Source organism: Carassius gibelio, chromosome A18 (genome assembly GCF_023724105.1).
Source record: "Carassius gibelio isolate Cgi1373 ecotype wild population from Czech Republic chromosome A18, carGib1.2-hapl.c, whole genome shotgun sequence".
In the NCBI taxonomy this organism is placed as follows: domain Eukaryota; kingdom Metazoa; phylum Chordata; class Actinopteri; order Cypriniformes; family Cyprinidae; genus Carassius; species Carassius gibelio.
Window position 1 is genome coordinate 22917021 of NC_068388.1, and position 18433 is coordinate 22935453.

General features: G+C 37.4%; 1 protein-coding gene across 1 annotated transcript in view; it reads left to right on the forward strand.

Moving 5' to 3' along the window:
- Positions 1–18433, forward strand: part of LOC127934586 (xylosyl- and glucuronyltransferase LARGE2s) — an 86364-nt gene that overhangs the window by 17645 nt on the left and 50286 nt on the right. The window contains exon 2 of the mRNA XM_052532069.1: positions 7884–8201. The gene's annotated coding sequence lies outside the window, so the exon portion shown is untranslated. The remainder of the gene's footprint in view (positions 1–7883; positions 8202–18433) is intronic.

Consider the following 18433-nt stretch of genomic DNA (forward strand, 5'->3'; position numbering starts at 1 on the left):
GATGTGTTTTCACTGTTAAATATATTTACACTTGACTCAAATTGGCAGGGTACAATGTATTATGGGCATTTGCTATGAATATAGGGATTGCTGTATCACCCTCCCTCTGGAGAAAAAGCTTCAAGCTGAAAATATAATTGAAAAAAGACACTTTTCAAAAGGAATGTGTGTATTATCAAATGCCGATTCTCATGCACAATTGGCAGAAAACAAGACGTTCTGAAAATGGAAAATGTAGTTTTTATAATGACAAAAATAAATAGGTGTTTTTTTTTATCTTTGAGGTACCATTACAGTATATATTATTTTGATTATGATGTTTTTTTCTGTTTTCATTTTTGCGATTTAAAAAAGAAAAAAAAAAGAGTGTATGTCTTTTATTAATTATTTTAATAAAAAAAAAAAAGTTAAATTAGGTTAAGTAAAATTAGGTTAAGGTTTTTTTTTTATATTTATTTAATTTTATTTAGTTTTTGTTATTTAAGTTAATGTTTATTTTGTTTCAAGTAATTAAATTGTTTTTTTTTATGGTTTTATTTTATTTATTTTAATTTTTAGTTAACTATAATATGTGGTGTCATGTTTCCTCACAGAGATTTAAATGTTAAATGATTTGGATAACACATAGCTTAATTTAAAAACACACACACACACACACACACACACACACACACACACACACACACACACATTTATCTAGTAGCTTAAAGTGACTGTTCACCCAAACATTTTAATTCTGTCATGATTTATTCAGGTTGTTCCAAACTGTATATCTTTCTTCTGCTAAACTGAGAATAAGATATTTGGAAGAACTTGTATGTAACCAACCAGTCTCTGTTCCCCACTAATTTCCATGGTATTTTTTTTTTTCATGTTATAGAAACTGTCTGGGTACCAGCATTCTCAAAATATCTTATTTTGTGTTCATCAGAAGAAATTAACTCATACAGGTTTGAAACAACATGAGGGCAAGTAAATTATGAAAAAATGTATTAATAGGTGAACTGTCCCTTTAAGTACGTAAACCTTCAAGAGGTACTAAAAGAAAATAACTGAAACCACAGGGATTCACCTGAGAAATCAAGTTGGATCCCAGCACACTGGCCTCAGATGATTGGATGGGCCACTTTAAATAACGGTGTCCTAATGGAAACATATGTAGTACACAGAGGAAGACTGTTGAAGAGTTTCATCAGAGCTTGAGGTTTGTCCTCTATTGTATGAATTCTGCTCACTGTCCACGGATTAGTGCAGCAGCTGCAACAGACTTGTACAACGGCCAAATCCGCTTCAATTTTGGTCTTTTTGCACATATTCCAGCATTCTTGCCTCATGTTTTCATCCCCAGTGCCTGTAGAGCAATCTCTCAGTCAATTACACTAACTTGATTACATCTGTTCAACCGTAAGTCATTCTGTTCTATTTCTCTGTCCTTTATAGGCAGACTAACAGATTAAAAGAAAAGGCTCTCCGCTCCCCTAATAATTACTTGTGCTTCTAGAGTAGTCAGTAAGCCTTACGAAATGACTGTTTCTCATTTGTTGCTGCCTTTCACAATAATGTTGAAATTTTATTCAAATGGCAAAAAGTGGTTTTGTGGTGTTTCAATAAAATGGAAAACTCAAAGACGCAGACTGTCTTTTAATCATCTCAGTTTTTAGAGTCAGTTTCCTGTTTCTGTTTAGTGCAAAAAAGAAGTAATTAACAGAGATTTCATATCCTCATTATTCTGTAACTGAATGAAAATCTATCTTGGATTAATACTCTTGGATTAATAAATAATATATATATATATATATATATATATATATATATATATATATATATATATATATATATATATATATATATACTTTCTTAGTATTTCAGTTTTCTTTTTTCACTAAAGATATAATGGCAAGTAAAATTCCATTAGATATTAAGACATGTTTCACGGTAATTTATCTTGAATTAAATTGATTTTTCTTGCCAATTGACTTTTTTTTTTTTTTTTTTTTGCATAAATCTAATTCTGTACGGTTCATGCTTAATCAATAAATCTGTCAATAAAACCTATGGGTAAGAAAAATACATTTAATTGAAATTAATCTGATCAGATAAAACAATTTGTATTATTTTATTATTGTATTATGCATTTTTACCTGCCTTGTTATTTTTAAAGAAAATGGAAATATTCAGAAAGTATAAATAAATAAATAAATAAATAAATAAATAATGCAGTAATCTAAACTAAATGAAACGTCTTAATATATTACTTAGTATATTATGCAGTTTTCAAGTAAATTTTGCTTGTTTTCAATATTTTGGACATTATTAGTGTAAAATAAGACAATATTAATGATTAATAAAATAATTTTTGCAACTAAAACTAGCTTATTTTGTCAAACTTATTTTGAAACACTATACATTTCTTTAGAATCCAAGTAAACAAATTCTCCTTATCATTTGTTCATGTTCATAAACAATGGTTTTATACACGCTGCGTCCTGCATCTAAAACTTTCTGCTTACACTCTCACTATGGATTATAACTTTTTTTCCCCTTAGCTTCTTACTTCCTGCTTTTTGGTCTAAATGATTACCAGTTCTTTTCCGGGCTCGGGATGCTGAATAGAGAATAGGAGGAGGAAAACAGAAGGACAAGCTCTTCTCATTTACCTCTTTTCCTCCAGGGGAGAAACATTACTGGACTTAACAAGCAGTGTAATAGAGCACTCAGGCATTATTGTGTTTTCCACTGTCAGCACTTTCTCCTGTTACCACTGCATTCATGCATTTGTCCACGTTTAGCCACACTTACTGTTTATCTCCACATTCCGATCTTCTCAGATGAATGCACTAAGAAGCTGTAGAACATTTGCACAAAAACCTTCCTTTTTACTAAGCAGCATCCCTACTCACAATGGTGGAGTGATGTTGTAAGGTCCATTCAGGAAAATATGCCAGATCACAGTAGTCTGCTGCAATCCTCCACAGCATTTATTAGACATTATGCCATGCAAATTCCATGCAGCACAAGTTTTGTGGGCAGTTTGCATAATTCCTTTGTTGATCTGCATTGTTTCAGCAACTGATTCAACAGACTTATCAACACTGCAGAAATATGTTTCTTGGTCAGTATCTATTTTTCAGTATATAGAGAGATGTAATTTATTCCTGTGTTGTTAAAGCTGATTTGTCAGCATCACAACTTCAATCTACAGTGATTTTTGCTGATTAATATTTGAATGTCATTCAAAAGTTTGGGTTATGTAGGATTTTATAAAGGAAAGATTTATATTTTTATAATTATAAGCAAGTAAATAAAATAAATAAATGCAAACTCATTCTTTTATTTGGCAAGGACACATTAAATTGGTGACATTAAATACAGTCAAAATGTTTCTATGCTGTACTTTTGAAATTTCTATTCATCAAAGAATCCAGAACAAATATCTATCAAAATATTAAGCAACTTTTTTCAACGTTGATAATAATAAGAAATGTTTCTTGAGCAGTAAATCAGCATATTAGAATGATTTCTGAAGGATCACGTGACACTGAAGTCTGGAGTAATGATGCTGAAAATTCAGCTCTGCATCACAGAAATAAATTACATTTTAAAATATATTCAGTAGAAACCCATTCTTTTAAACTGTAGTAATAAATGCAGCCATGGGGAACATAAGAGATTAATATATAGGCTACTAAATAGGCAGAGTACTAATATTATACATACATATATGCCTCTGTGTGTACAGTATGTAATATTTTTTGTACTAAGTAGGCAGACTATTTTTTTTTTTTATAAAAGGAAGAAATGCTGCAGGGTAAAACTGAAAATCTATTTAGTTGAAGTGTGATGCATCCATCTTAACGTAGATGATGGGGCTTGATCCATTTGGTATAAAGTCACTCTCAAATAGATTTTCTATTTTATTAAACCTCCAGCAAGCCAGCTGGATCACATCAAAACATGCTTTTAAAAGCATAAGTATCAAAGGTGTTATTTGAAGCCCCGCCTGTCTGATTTCGAGATCCTGACACGCAAAAGCTTCTCTTTCTTTAATCAAATCAGAGAGTTAGCAGTGCAGAAGACCCAGTAAGAAATAAAAGATAGCTTTGAGGAAACATACCATAACTGCGAGGAGTCAAGCTAAGTCTAATCAAATACAGTTATGGCACGCATGGCTTTTCAATCGGTTGTGTTCCTTTTCAAAAGTGTCACTGCTATATTTTCAGCTTGAGGCTTCTTCTGCAGATAGAATGGATGATAGGATGGGTGATAGATAGGATGATTATACAGACAGCAATCCCTCTATAAAAAAGCAAAGAAATAAAATAAAATAAAAACGCAAATTTCTCTTTTCAAATGATACACTTTCCAAAATTGTATGTATTTATTTGTGTTTACCAATATGACAAAGAAAGGTTTATGATTTATAAATACTTTCCCAGGTTTTCATAGTGTGAAAGACCCCATAAAATGATTTACAAAAGCATTTTATGTAATGTATAACTTAATGAAAATGTTTGCATACTTTTAAAAATATTACTTATTACGTAAATAATATACTATAAAATAACTGAATGTAGTTATTTTCATGTTATATTCAATTACATTTAAAATGTATTATCGTTTACATTTATAATAGAAGCACTTGAATTTAAAAGTGCTTTTTTGACCCACTTAAGTACATCTTGATATGTAATTTCATAATTCTATTGTCATTGAAACTGACAAGCATTTATTGGAAATTTAAACTTATTCTTTAACATCATTTCTTTTCAATCTTTGTCATGCATTAAAATTAACGAGGGTGTAATTATAAGTGTAATTAGTACACTTAAAATATGTTTAATTTTAATGTAAAATACATTTTTATGATGTATTTAAAATTAAAATCAAGTACTTTTCATGTGTACATCAAAATAACTGTACTTTAAAACATGACAACAGATTAAGAAAACAAAAATGATTTAAAATGTACTCTAAAGTAAAACTTTTAATTGGACATAATTACAATATTCAGTTTTTAAAGAGTTCTTTGATGTGACACATAGTAATAAAGGAAAACCTAATTGGTCTTTTATTCTTGCAAGTACAATTGTTTAAAAATATTCTTTCAATATTTCAAAAGTTCTTCTTCAAAATTGTATCCTATTAAAACGAAAAGTGGAGGTAAGTCATATCAAAGGGCCATTGACGATCAGATATTTTGTTATAATTTTCCTGTGCAGTGCCGTCTAAAGGCCCGAAGATAATTGGCATCAATTATGGTTTTTTGGTGGTTTTTGACCCTTACGCACAGAGAATGTTCCAGATTCTCTGAATCTTTGGATGATATTATACACTGTAGATTATGATAACTTCAAACTCTTTGCAATTTTTCTTTGAGAAACTCCTTTCTGATATTGCTCCACTATTTTCATTGGGTGAATTGGTGATCCTCTGCCCATCTTGACTTCTGAGAGACACTGCCACTCTGAGAGATTCTTTTTATACCCAATCATGTTGCCAATTGACCTAGTAAGTTGCAAATCTGTCCTCCAACTGTTCGTTATATGTACATTTAACTTTTCCAGCCTCTTATTGCTACTTGTCCAAACTTTTTTGGAATGAGTAGCTCTCATGAAATCCAAAATGAGCCAATATTTGGCATGACATTTCAAAATGTCTCAATTTCAACATTTGATATGTTATCTATATTCTATTGCAATATACGTTTATGAGATTTGTAAATTATTCCATTCCTTTTTTACTAACAATTTGTACAGTGTCCCAACTTTTTTGGAATCAGGTTTGTAAACATAGATTTTATGTATGTGCCAACTTATCAACTTCCATTGAGACAATTTGTTAATTATTTTTGATCATTTGAAACAGGTAGTATAATCATTTAAGGGGAGTTGATGTTTTCATTCTTAAGAGCCTTTTTCAGAACAAACATTTGTAGAGCATCTATGTTTTTGGTCTGTTCTGCTGCATGAGATGGAATTTAGTATACATTTAATAACGTTAAATGGTTATTTTATCATGGTTTCAGAGTTCATTGGCACAGGCATACAGACTTCAAAGTTAACATTTACATTTTAACTGTCATGGGGTTACTTCTGATAGATGCTTAATTAGTAGTTGTTAGTAGTCAGTATTAATTGGTAGTTTTATGTCAGTGTAGATCTCCACCTAGTCCCTTTGACAAATTGCACAGTCAAAATTAAATAAAATCAAATAAATTTGATGAACATCAGTCTCAGAGGACACTTGAGCGATTGTAAAAACCTTCAGCAATTTAAAGAGTTTATAAAGTGTGAATTTAAGGGTGAACTGGAGGTATTTTCCTGTGAGGAGCTGGCAGTGGATACGTGCTTCGGTCTATGACCTTGCATGCTTTTCTGCAGTAGTTTTCAGTCTCAAGGGAGTGACCCCTCAGACCCAGCTGAGGCAGGTTTCTGAAGTATTGTTCGCTTTTATTCCTCTGATATACTTCTGAGCAGTCAAGCAGCAAGAAATCGTTCCCTCTGAAATTGGCAAGCAAGTAGGCCATTTAAAGATCACTCACTGCATTATCAGGTAGCAAAACAGACAATTAAAAATCATTATTCATTTTCCTGTGAGCATCCCTGGCGGAGGAGGATGCTGTTCGAATGTAACCTGCCAAAGGGATACAGGAAGATCTTCATCCCTTGGGTGAAGAACATAAACGTCATTGACTTTAATACGGTAGCTTTGAAAGGTGTTGTAAAGCATAAAATCTACTAGCAGGCTCTTCTGAGAACTGGTCAAATGTCAGCTGATATTCTCTGCTTTGGACTGGAGCTTTGTGAAAGGCTCGGTCAGGTTCTTGGCTTCCTAACAAAGGCAATAATTAAGCAGGGTTAATTAATGTCATAGTGAAGAGAGTCAGTTTGGGTTGATAAGATGCTTCCAAAGAGGAAGAGGATTTATGAGTGCCATGAATCGGAACAGGAGGAGAAGGAAGGACAGAGAGGATAGATTAAGGGAGGTTGAGAGAGAGCGAGAATGCAGATGCCCTTTGCACTCCGCTGATAAAACTTAACTGCCTTTCTTTTGCCCCATACTGTTAATGTTTTCTTTTTTAAAAGTTATTTTTTTTCTTTTTTTTTCTGAATCTTAAACTTTTGTTCTTTGGGTGAATGTCACCTTTTCAGATATTACTGTGGCATACGTTATCATTGTCATTATGCAGCTGTTTTTGGACTGTCAAGCTAAAAAAAAAGATTTTTTTTTTTTTTAAATTGGGATAAGCTTGCAGGGAAGGAACTGCATGTTGCTGAAGGAGATCCTGAGGAATATTTGCATTAACTTTTCCAGCACTGAACTGGTGAGCAATTCCAGCTGCAGTGTTGAACCAATTCCACATTAGCCGCATTTCCACTGTTGGGCCAGTGCGAGCCAGGGCTTAAATGGGCCGAGTGGGGCTAATAACCTCGGGCCAGTAGCACCAAGGCCAGAATAGCACAGGGTTTCCAATGTCGAGCCTGAAGCTCCGCTGCGCTTCACTAAAACCGCCCTTTACACGCATGAAAATATTGAAATATGAAATATGAATATATCGAGAGTCTCTGCGTTATCCTATTATTCTTGTGCATTTATCTTCCATGCTCAACCAGTGTTTTGGGGGGTACTTGAATTAATTAGTGTCAATGTCATTTAATTAAAGAAACTGTCAGATTAGCACGAATAACTTTGAGGTACCTCAAAGTGTTGTGTAATTTTGATCAGTTCGTTTTCAAATATCTCATTTAAGTTTTTTATACTGTGCTTCAGAATACAATTAATGTATAAAGAATATATTTTATGAAATCTGTCCCTACTTTAATTTACAATTTCGCTTTAAATTAACAATTTGTGTACTAACACTTGTTTCTTGTGTTTCACAGAAACAAATGACATCAAGTTTGGAACGAATGCAGAGAATTGTTCATGAATTCAAACCATAACATTACAAAAAGCCTTCAGAAATATCTAATACAGTCTGCACTCATCGATGCAGAAATGGGACATCAAAGTTAGGGACGATGGAGATTATTTTGTGAGTAAGAGGATTAAGGTAATTGAGTGTTCGGGGGGTGGAGACGTGAAGATGGTGCTGGATGGACGGCACAGCATGTGCGTGAGCAGCTGATGGAGCGTTTGCTGCTACAGCCGGCAGATGGAATGAAGCTATTAAACAGAGATGTTACTGGATGATCAGAAAGGTGAGGCCGAGGTTTCATTAAACCAAATAGCCTGAGCTAAGACCATCTGTTGAACTGAAAAAATCTTCTTCAGATGTCTTCTAAAAAAAATATATATTTTTTTAGATTTCTAAAGAACTGTATTACTTGGTTTTCAAAAACGGGTTTCAAAAACTGACTACATTCTCTTTCCCTTGGGAACCATTTAACCATAAATGCATTGATTTGACAAGTTTTTGCCTCATAAGGTGAGCTAGGAAAAAGTGTGAAGGGATTTGGCTTTGTTTACCTGGAATAGCCAAGTATATTGTTATGCTTTGCTGGGTTTACCAAACACATTCCACAGTGCAGGTACAATACAGAATTTTAAGCACAGATTTGTTGAGGTGTGAAATTGCTTGTGTATGTTTAATTGCATTGACAAATGTATTGAACCATCCCATGTCAATGGAGTTTTTCTCTCTGGTTTTCCACTATGGTAACAAGTCATTAACTCTGCAATTAAAGTTATTTTTCTATGGGGAATTTGTAAGGACACTCGTTGACTAACATGTGGCAATTTTCTTTTGGTAACGAGAGTTCCAGAATCCTGCTAGAATTAGGGGACAAAAAAAACTTACAAAAACAAAACAAAAAATCCCAGTGGCATCTTCAATAAATAGACTTGCATATTTATTTGTTGGACCCAGCTCTAACAAAATGGCTAAATGCAGAAACAATCAGATGTTGAAAGCTCCCTCTGTGAATGACATGCATGTTTTTTTTTTTTTTCATCAGTTTTATTATTAAACATGGTAATCATATAATTTCATATCAGGCAGCGTGTGGATTGGGCATCACTCCGGGAGGGATTTTGGTTCCACTGTTGCATTTTCATAATTCTGTTAACAACTTAAGAGGTTGTTCAGATTAAATATGTTGTGTTGGTTGCATTTTGTCTCACTTGGCATTAGTAGAGAGTCCTTTAAGGCATTATGCGAATTGAAAGCTGTCTCAAAATGTATGGATCTTAATGATGCTGACTTCTTCACATAAACTTGTATTAAACAGTGTTGGGGAAAGTTACTTTTAAAAGTAATGCATTGCAATATCACACTACTCCCTATAAAGTTACTAATTGCATTACTTTTTATGGAAAGTAATGAGTTACATTACATTTGAGTTACATTCGTTTTTGGCAAACACAAGTACATTCACACCAAAAGTGAAATGAGTAAAGGGTAGAGCTAAAGGAAGTTGTGGCCTAACGGTTAGAGTGTTGGACTTGTGATCCAAGGTTTGTGAGTTCGAGTCTTGGGATGGCAGGAATTGTAGGTGGGTGGAGTGAATGTACAGCTCTCTCTCCACCTTCCATACCATGACTGAGGTTCCCTTGAGCAAGGCTATGAACCTTCAACTGCTCCCTGAGTGCCACAGCATAAATGGCTGTCCACTGCTCTGGGTGTGTGTTCACTGCTGTGTGTGTGCACTTTGGATGGGTTAAGCGCAGAGCATGAATTCCAAGTATGGGTCACCATACTTGGCTGTGTGTCATGTCACTTTCACTAAAATAAACCTTTCTGCTCTGCTGCCATTTTGAATCACAGAAGAATAGGACGCAACACTCTTAATTCAGCAATGAAACACAAATGTGATGTTTAACTTAAGTATTTTTTGCTTATTTGTATGGTTGATTTAGATCATCAAAGTTCAGCAACAAAGATATTAGTTAATAAAATGGATACATGAGGATATTTGTGTTATATAACACAGTTAATTATTAAAGTAATAATTACTTGAAAAGTAATCTGATTGCGTAACTCGCATTACTTGTAATGCATTACCCCCAATACTGTTAATAACATGATTTATTCAGAATCAAAATGATTCTGGTAAAAATAGATTACCTGGTTACAGTTTTACCCAATATATGTATGTTATGAAGAAGACAGCTACGATTTCCACTAGCTTTTTGACAGAGCCATAGCATTAAGTGATGTAAATGGCATATGCTGCGATGCCTGCAACTGCAAATCAAAAATATATATTTGACCAAAAGCGTGGTGCTTGCAGAATAAGTTATATAAAACATTCAAAGCCTTCATATCAAAAAATTCTGAATATATAAACTATTGTTTAATAGTGCAGATACACAACTTAATAAAAGAGCAATAGTGCTTTTGTTGTATTCTAAAAGATTGCAGTCTCTAATGCTATCAATACCGTTTCACTTCACTTGTGTATCAACAGCTTCCCTCCAGCTCATGCTAATTACTAATCAGGAATCCCATGAAGCTGGTTAGTGATTAATTTTAAGAGAGGGAGAAATGGCAGCACGGTGTGTTCTGAGATGATCTGATTGTTTTGTTTGCTTTTTTCTTAAACCTGTAATTGAGTTCTTGATCAGAGGAAGAAAACACAAAAGGAAAGAGGCAGATTAGTGAATGCTTTGTCAGACACACACACTGTGCTTTATGAATGGAAAGGTTTCTGATTAACTGGGCTCATAATCCTTCTTGAACTTCAGGAAAGGACTCAGCCTTTGGTCCAAAATCAGCAGTGCTGTTCCGGTTCTGGCGGAACTAAAGAGACAGCGCAAGAGCACCAACAAGAAAGCCATTAGAGAGAGACAAATGAAGAGAGCAGAGACAGCTATTAAAGCGGGGAGAAAGATAAACAGGAACAGAGGGGAAGGCAAAGATGGAACGGAAAGAAAAAGTGAGAGACATTTTGAGTGGCATGGAATGAGTCAGACTTGTGCAGAGGGGTGAACAGGAACCAATGGTTGATGTAAATCTAAATTACTCAAATTTAAATCTCCAACTTTGCCTACAAAATTTCCAGAGTATAGTTCTGCATTTAACTGCAATATGAGACAAATATTTTATTTTTATTTATTTATGTTTTTATTTATTGTTTATTGAAATTATTTATTTCTGTATTTTTTTTTTTATTAAATTAGATTTTTGAGAAGGTAAAGGGCCCAATTTAACTTTTTAATATTATTAATGAATAATATTAAGCAGTAAATTAAATGATCCACATGATGACATTTCACCTGCTGATCTCATCCAGGATGATCCCTCACTTTCAGACAACTTTTTCAGAAATGTAGTAATTTAATCAATGTGACAAAACGTCCCAAGTTTAAGCTATAAAAGCACGTGCTGCACAGCTGGCTTCAGCTTTGAGTAGGGAAGCAAGCGCCGGCAAAGGTGCCAGAAGTATGACAACGCGACCCAGCGTCTCGTTCCCTCAAGGAACTAGGGTTACATTCGTAACCTTGAGACATTCCTCTTCAGGAACTCGAGCTGTGTCATATGCTTTGGGGAATGATGTGTCCACGCTGCCAGACTTCCAATTTCCTGCCTAGTGTGTATCCGAAAAGCACAGCTAAGGCGAGAGAACAGGAGAGCCAGGAGTGACTCACATATCAAGATCGTAATATCTGATGAACGTAGAGGGCGTGGACCATCCCGCAGCGTTGCAGATGTCCAAGAGGGAAACACCTGCTGAGAAGGCCTATGAGGACGCCATACCCTGAGTAGAGTGAGCCTTGATTCCCAAAGGAGGGGGAAGACCAGAGTACTCATAGAATACGTTGATAGCCTTGACTATCCAATGACTTAAGGTCTGCTTAGAGGCAGGAAAACCCATTTTAGGGGGACTGTAGCAACCAAGCAATTGGTCTGATTTTCTCCACAGTGGAGATATGCTCTGTGGACATATGCGTCCAGCACTCAAACTGTGAACATACAATATAGATTTTGCTGGTCTGGCTCCCGAAAGGGAGGAGGACAGAAGGCCTGCAGTACTATGGTTTGTGGCGTGACAGAGGGAACTTTAGGAACATAACCCGCTCAAGGGTATAAAAATGCTTTGGCCATACCAAGGACAAAGTTTTGTAGGTAGGGGCCACCGAGAGAGCCTGAAGATCTCCCACTCTCTTTAGAGAGGTGATAGCCATTAACAGGGAAGTCTTATGAGTTCAGATGTCTATCTGAGATAACATGTATTGGCTAGAATGGAGCTTTACAAAGAGCCTCTAAAAGCATAACCAACATGGAGGAAACGTGCAACTAGGGGGTGTCTTCCCACTGACTGATCATTGAAAGGGACATGGTAAACAGCAATGGCTCCCACGTACACCTTTAAGGTGAGTTAACCCCACAGAGAGCCTAGCTTGGAGAAACTCCAGAACTGTACCAACTGGGCAGTTAACAGGGTCAAGCTGGTGATCTCTGCACCATGAGTTAAGGAGTTTCCACCTCAGGGTGTACAGTTTCCTCGTAGAGGGAGCTCTGGATTGGAGGAGGGTCTCAACAACCTCGGTTGAGACACCAGATGCTATGAGCTGTGCCCACTCAGTGGCCACACAGGGGCCACACAGTTTCCACAACTCTGGATGAGGGTGAATTATCTTGCCCTGCATCTGAGAGAGTAGATCTTTCCTGATTGGAATCTCCCGTGGATAGCCGTCAAGGAGAGAAATCAGATCTGTGAACCACCCCAGGCCCAGCCAGAATGGGGCTACTAACAAGGGGGAAATGTGTACAGACAAAGCCTCGGCCAGGTCTGTACCATAGCGTCCCAGAGGAGCTGGATGAACTAGAGAGAACCAGATGACCTAGAGAGACCTTGCGATGTCTCTTGAGTCACAAAGAGGTCCAAAATCTCTCCATATCTGCTCTATCATATCTGCATATCTGTCTCGACAATATGTCTGCTCCCACATTAAATCCCCAATGAATATACACTGCTTTGAGCAAGAAGAGTTTTCCCGGGGACCACAGAAGGATCTGGTGTGCCAACTTGTACAAGGGGTGTGAACGCAGACCCCCCTGGTGATTGGTATAAGAGACCACCAATGTGTTGTCGGTGCGCACCAACACATGGTGACCTCTCAGGTCTGAGAGTAAATGTTTTAATGCCCGATACACAGCTAGCATCTCTAGACAATTGATATGCCATGTCAGATGGCGTCTGCTCCACAGACGGCGGGCAGGGTGGCCACTCATGATGCATCTGTCACCAGCATTACACGGTGACGAAGAGATCCCAGCACCGGGCCCTGATTCAAGAACCAAGGTCTCTTCCACATGTCTAAGGCACAAAGGCATCACCACGTGACCTTGATAGTTCGCAGTGGATCCCCCCTCAGGGAAAAACCATTGGACTTGAGCCACCACTGTAGAGGTCTCATATACAGCAGGCCAAAATGTATCACATTGGATGCAGCTGCCATCAGACCTAATAGTCTTTGAAACTGTTTGACAGTGAGTGACTGGCCTTCTTTTGTCGATCTGAGCAGGAGACAGACGTGCCTGCATCATGGTTCGAATCCCACACTACGCCTAGATAGGTGGATCTCTGAACTGGGGAAATTACACTCTTCTTGGCATTTAGTCTCAAACCCAGCTCTCCTATGTGTGCGAGAATGACATCTCGATGTCAAACCACCATGTGCTCTGATTGAGCTAAAATCAATCAATCAATTGTCGATATAATTCAGAATGCGGATGCCCTGCATTCTCAGAGGAACCAAAGCGTCATCTACACATTTCGTGAACGTGCAGGGTGAGAGTGCAAGGTCAAAGGGAAGTACTCAATATTGGTAAGCTTTGCCCCTGAAAGCGAACCTCAGAAACTCCCTGTGTTGTGGAAGGATGGATAGGTGGAGGTATGCATCTTTGAGATCTACTGTGACAAACCAGTGCTCAGTTCTGATATGAGCTACAACATGCGTGATGGTGAGAATTTTGAACTTCAGTGACATAACTGAGCAGTTCAGCTGACGTAAGTCTAAGATTGGACGCAACCCCCCATCCATCTTTGGAACTATGAAATACCGGCTGTAAAACCCAGATTCCCTGTCTTGATGAGGGACCACCTCGATGGCCTCATTCCTTAATAGGGTATTCACTTATTGTTCCATAACCAGAGCCTGCTGGGGGCAGACTAGTGTTGGGATAACCCCGTTGAATCTCGGTGGTGGAAAGCTGAACTGAATGCCTCAGCCTTTTTCTACCGTGTGCAGGACCCATTGAGATAAATTTGGCAGTATTTTCCAGGCAGCTAAATGATCTATTAAGGGAATCAGTCTCTCAAGACTGACCTCTGGTGTAAGAGGCCCCCGAAGGCACGGCAAGTCTCTCAGCTCCGCTACGCTTGCAGGGCAAAAATAACTGAGAGCAGCGCTCGCTGGAAGCCACTGCACTCTGAAACTCTGTCAGGATTGGCAGACCAACCTCCTGAGGGCACTGAGGTGAGACAGGTACCATAGAATGAGGTGGACTCTACTCTACCCCAGTAGGGGATGCCCTCTTCAGTCATGAGATACAGACTGAAGTACGGCCCCCAGAGCCGGCTTAGGCTGGGAAGTCCCTGGCCCAGAGCATTGCTTCAGCCTCCGTAAACACAGTCTGGCTTGTGAAACAATTCACATCGAAGTGATATGTCTAACTCCTCACAGTCACAGATTAATACTGAACTTAATTCCTCAGAATTAAATGCAGCTAAACAACCAGACAAGTATATATGGTGTGACATGGAATTATATATCTAACTTCCCATAGTCAGATGAATGCATCATTTAATTCCTCATTATTAAATGAAGCTTAAACAACCAGACAACCAGTCAGGTGTTGGAAGATTCACATCAAAACTGAAAATGATGCAGAGGCAATGTGCGAGTCGCTTAGTCACACAAACAATATTAATCTCCTTGGAGATTAAATAGCTGCCGCAGCGAGTTCACAATCGGAGGAGGAAGATCCGCAGAATGGGCTTCTGAGCCTCAAGAGTGAGCTCTAGATCTAGATCTATAACACGGGTGGAGATAGGAAGAACCGTCTTCAACCCGCCCACCAGAAATGTGGAGAAGCACAATCAGCCAACTTATTTTCTCGAGAGCCAACCGCATGAGCACGCTGCTCATTAATGGTGCAGTATAATGTTTAGGCATAATATTGTTTGATGTATACTGGTGCTTATGCAACTTTATGTTTGTGCAACTGTGAGCTCATCAATGCCCTGATGCTTGGTCTTCTGGACCCAGAGATCGGGCAGATCTGGTGGGTGAGATAGGAGATAGGGATGCACCTGTCTGCATTCCCTCCAGCAGATCTATCTGAAACCCAGGGAATGTAGGCACTGCTCCACCTCTGTGAAAGCGGGACCAGCACTGCGAGGAACGCTGGCGAAAGCACACTTCTCGAAGAGAGCCCTCCGGGATCGAAGCATCCACATCTGTTATTATACACAGCGCACTTTGATCCCGGGCAGACCACGCACAGACAGCAGTAACACTTAGCTTGGTTTTATTGGGGTTTTTCCTCTCTTTATTACTTTCATTTGCTTTTAAATACAGTAGCTCATAAATGCCAGTGCAGGGTTTGAAGACTTCTGGGGTTTGAAGTTTGACAAACTCCAAAGATATTATTCTGACTCATTTGTAGTCAGGAGATTTTTCTCCCAGGTGGAAAGTTCCAACATAGCTTGCAACTTTAAGGTCTTGCTGGCTCAGGGTAGGTCCTATGGAACACAGATAGATTGAAGGTCTGAGAAACAAGAAGGTAGGAATGCCGAAGGAGAGAGAAGAGCGCAAGGTCATCTGACATTGCACTGACATTGCCTTTAACTGAAAATGTTATATTTGCTATTGTCATTTTGCATTGCTGACACACCATTTTCCAATTTAATACTGTTGCTTTGACACAATCTGCATTTTTAAAAGCACTATATAAATGAAGTTAAATTGACATGACTTGATTTGATCTTTTGTGGAGGTCACCCCTCCAGGGGTTCAGTGAGTCAATGGTAACTTAAACTTCCAGAGGGAAAATGTACTAATCTTTGTCTTCAAGCATGGTGTTTTGCTTTATGTAACTGTATTGGCTGTTGATGCAAAAACGACTAAAGATACTTATAATTAGACTTGTGCCAGCATTCAGTAATGCGATATATCATGGTAATTAATATGCACAATATTGTTATCGTGGGCACTTCTAAATACCGTGAATAATTATACATTACAAATTATTCATCATTTGGAATGCATTTTAAGAATACTATTCCCATCAACTGGCCGAAATGCACAACACCTGTATGCTTCTTGAAAGACTTTGTGCACTCTGATATAAACAAGCACGTAAGAGAAGCACATGGGGGAGCACGTGAGGGGCGAGCTGAATGAAAGCACATTCACTCTCTGACATCAGATGGCGCTAAACTGCAGAAAATACAGTCCTTACCCTTGAAACACCACAAATAAACCAGCTGCTCTACTTTCTAAAACATATTTAATAATTTTAAATAGCCAATCAGATTTGTGTATTTGCTATGATGTTCATCACAGTGCCAAATACTTAAGTATTAAGTCTTAATAGGCTATTTTAATCTGGACTACAAGTGTAGTGTTTAGATTTTTTTAGTGTTAATTTACATTTTACATTAAGGCTTCATTTTTAACATTAGTTAATTAATTAGTTAACATAAACTGCCAATGAAAAATTCTTCTGAGCATTCATTTCTCTTAGGTAGTCCAATATTTAATAACACGTTGATAAAATCTAAAGTTGCAACTGTATTATTTAATGAGCTAACATGAACTAAAACTTTTTTTTTTAACAAAGATTAATAAGTTCTGCAGAAAATGTAGCTATTGCTCATTGTGAATGTTAATGGTGAATTAAAGAGATCTTATTGTAAAGGTTACATTAGTAATTGTACATCATAATGCATTTATAAAACAGTATACAATACAAAAGACAATGTACAAGAACAGTAATAATATACACTGTGACCTGTGGATATGCATATTCATTCATAAAAAGTTTTGGCTATGAATTAATTGGAAACGTTCCTTTTCTATGGGTCTGATGTGTCTGTTTCAGAAGGGAATTAAGATGGAGAATCTCTCTATGTATGTCATAAGGTGGTAAAGTGTAACCACTGGCCTGTGGGGTCATTCGCAGACATCCTGACACCCAGTCTGGTTGTTGGGTGAGGGGGTCTGTTGGATTATTTGTTAAATATAACAAATAATAATGTGTATGAATTGTCCACAGGTTACAATAATAATATAGAAGGGAAACATAATATAACATAATCTTGGGTGAAGTACTAGTTATACTCAGAAAATCTTGCGAAATACTGGTTAACCTGCAACATGGGCCATGTCAAGTGGCGCGCACAGTGCATGAATTGTTTTAGAGAATTAACAGGTAAAGCGAGCATTGATCACCTTACCTCAGTGTGCGTGCATCTCAGAATGTGCATGTGTGTAAATCTGTGCCTTTTGTCAATCTTCACAGCAGGACACACTTTCAGCTTCCTGCTTTAACTCTGTAAACAGCTCACTACCAAGTAAAACCTACACTTCTGTGAGAACAAACACCACCCGCTGAGCTTTTCCAGAATCCTATTGTGAGTGTATCTTGCTGCAGATTCCTTTAATAAGTGTGTGTGAATGGAAGATGTGTGCACTGAATTGTGGGCCTGAAACTGGCCATAAAGACTTGATTTATTTGAGAGGCCAGCTTAGAGTCCAATTACTTTCTGCCTCCAACAACAGAATTTAGGACCTTTGCTAAAGTCCACTCTTGAGTATTAGCAGCCAGATACCTTGCTGTTAAAGCCAATGCTTATCAGATTTAATTGAGAAAAAAAAATCCTCATTGCTTAGCTACAAAATCGTAAACCAGCCAAAACCTGTTTAAACTGGTTTTGCTGGTCTAGATTACTGGTTTTAAAGGGGCTCTGGTCAACCTAGGAAATCAGCTGGCCAAACAGCAATATCAGCTAAATACCAGCTTGGCCAGGCTGGGAGACCAGCTAAACCAGCTTAAACCAGAAAAGACCTGTTTTTGATTTCAGCAGTGTAGTTTAAATCTGACTTAAAAGATAGATGTTGGCCAGAAATTAGGAATTAAAGCCTGCTAAATAAACCACCTTTCATCTGTCTGCACTGGTTTTACAGAGATTTTTTAGGCACTTTTCAGCTGGAGTTCACCTGGCCTCCCGGCTAAACACCAACTTGGCCAGGCTAGGAGATCACCTTAAACCAGTCAGACCAGCCAGGTAGGAATTTTTTAAACAGGTTTAGCAGTGAACTATCGAATATACATAACCTAACATTTGCCAATAACAATGCACAATAACTTCAAATCTCTAACCACAGTTCTCAAAAATCACTTCAAGAGGACTTTTTCAAGAGGAAAATCAAGGGGGCTGTTCTCTTAGGTTCTCAATATTTCTCCTGCAGTTCTGTGAAT